The sequence below is a fragment of the Nanorana parkeri genome, unplaced genomic scaffold (genome assembly GCF_000935625.1).
Source record: "Nanorana parkeri isolate BGI_ZX_2015 unplaced genomic scaffold, ASM93562v1 scaffold565, whole genome shotgun sequence".
NCBI classification, from domain to species: domain Eukaryota; kingdom Metazoa; phylum Chordata; class Amphibia; order Anura; family Dicroglossidae; genus Nanorana; species Nanorana parkeri.
The window spans coordinates 693,958-696,113 of record NW_017306833.1 but is presented as its reverse complement, the minus strand read 5'-3'; the positions used below and the strand labels follow the sequence as shown (position 1 = coordinate 696,113).

General features: G+C 45.3%; 1 protein-coding gene across 1 annotated transcript in view; it reads left to right on the top strand.

The window, feature by feature from the left end:
- Nucleotides 1–2,156, top strand: part of LOC108791661 (UBX domain-containing protein 6-like) — a 71,102-nt gene that overhangs the window by 50,023 nt on the left and 18,923 nt on the right. The window lies entirely within an intron of this gene.

Sequence of the window (2,156 nt, the reverse complement as noted above, 5' to 3'; positions counted from 1 at the left end):
TGCCCTTGTCCCTGTGTCGATGGGGACAAGGGCCTCTTCCTCACAGGCCCTGGGGAGTTGGTTGTGGGGGTGCGGGCAGAGGGCTTATTCACATCAGGGTACCCATTTAATAAAGGGGCACCAAGATGTGGCCCCCCCTTGTGAATGAGTAAGGGGTACGTGTACCCATTCACTAAAGGGTTCAAATAAATTTAAATAAAAAGTCCAGAATTTAAGAAAAAAAATCCTTTAACCCCTTGCCGTCCGCCCATTGTAAAATTACAGGCGGGCAGCAGATGCTTCCCGGCGGGTGGACGTACGTTTACGTGATTTACTTCCTGGTTGCAAACCCGACCCCCCGGAAATCTAAACAGCTGTTATATACAAGCCCCCCCTGCTGCCACGCTCCCCCGTTGCTGCCAGTTATCCTAGGCTCCGCTGTCCCTCCTGCGAGTGGGGGACCAGCACAGCGACTGCCTGTACTGAGGAGGAGAGATCAGCATTCCCCCCACCGCTGATCTCCCCTACTTCTCTCTCTCTAAAGTCGGAAGCAATATATATTACATCCCTTCTGGCTTTAACTGTCATTTCTCTGGCTGCTATAGCCAGAGAAGAAGCTGGTGAAGCAGATTTCTGCTTCATCAGCTTCTTTGGGGGTCTTAGAGACCCCTGATATCTCCATAAAGAGGACCTGTCAGTGTATATTGGCTATCACATAAGGGGCTTGTTAGTCCCCTATGTGATAGCAATCAAGTTAAGTGTAGAAAAAAAAAAGTTTAAAAAAAATCAGTCCCACTTAAAAAAAAAAGTTTTAAGTTCTCCACCCCGCGTGCACGCGTCGGGTGTATGAAAATGCGTTGGGTGCGCCTACATGCGAAAACAACCATTACGCCACATGGTACATATCACCGTGAACTTCGGAGTGCGAGCAATAATTCTGGAGCCATCATTTACTGATAACACTAAATTGATGAGCGGTAAAAGCTTTTAAAGCGCCGCCTATGGATAATTTTAGGCGTCGCAGTTTTTTGTGATTTTGAGGGCGCACAAAATTTTAAACGAAAGGAGCGCTACAACCCTGGAATACTGGGTGTTTAACAGTTAAAAGATACAGTGTAACTATTGATGCAGACTCACTTTTGGACGGACGAGGTGGTATCTTGCCGTTAATTGTCAGCACGGCTCGCAGGGCGGAATCTGTGGCTGGTCTGTGTGGGAGTGAGCTCCGGGCTGTGGGGCTTCTCTTCAGTCCATGGATGTTGGAAGGTGAATCTTGTGGCCGGATGACCAGTTGAGGCGAAGTACACAGTGCGTGTAGTGGGACGCTCACTTGTTTTTAAAGTGCTTTTAAAGTTATTTAAGGTTTTTCCATACTGTCCACACCTGTTGTGCGCTCGCCACTCCCATTGTTTTTATCTTGCACAACATTTTAAAGCTTGACATGTTTGGTGTCTATATACTCGACATGACCCCATATTTTATATTTTACCAACAATGTGGGTGCTGATAAATGTTTTATTTCATAAAGTAGGGAGAATAGGTGTTTTTTTTTGGTGCTTTTTCATTATATAGTAGACAATAAAAAAAATTAAAAATGGTATAAAATTAATTTCAGTACAGCGTTGCATGATGGAATAAATGTTAGTCAAATTACTGCAGCGCTGAATACTGAAAAACGGCCTGGACATGAAGGGGGTTTAATACCCCGGTGAGCAAGTGGTTAATTGAAATAAAAACACAACAAAGTCCTTTATTGTTAAAAAATATGGATCCACCGATGTAATCCTGGGGTCAATCACGACGTCCAGCATTGTCCACGACGACGACTCGGCGAAATAAAAAATAAATAAATAGGAATAATCTTTTTTTTTTATTTAAACGACGGCCGCCGACCCGTCTGCTCACGACGAACGCCCGCTGCAGAATGGCTTTCTGACAGATGCTGGCAAAATATAAACAATTGGGTGGATTTAGCGGTTGCAGCTAGCTCCGCCCAACTGTTTACATTTGTCCGCCACCTGACAGGACTTACTGTAGCTGTATGAGCCATGATTCGGGAAAGTCATCATCACTGTGCTGTGATTGGGTAAAGTCTTGCACCTGACCTGTGGTCAGGTGCATTTCTTTACCCAATCAGGGCTTCACAAGGCACTGTGCAGTGCCTTGTGGGTTTCCTC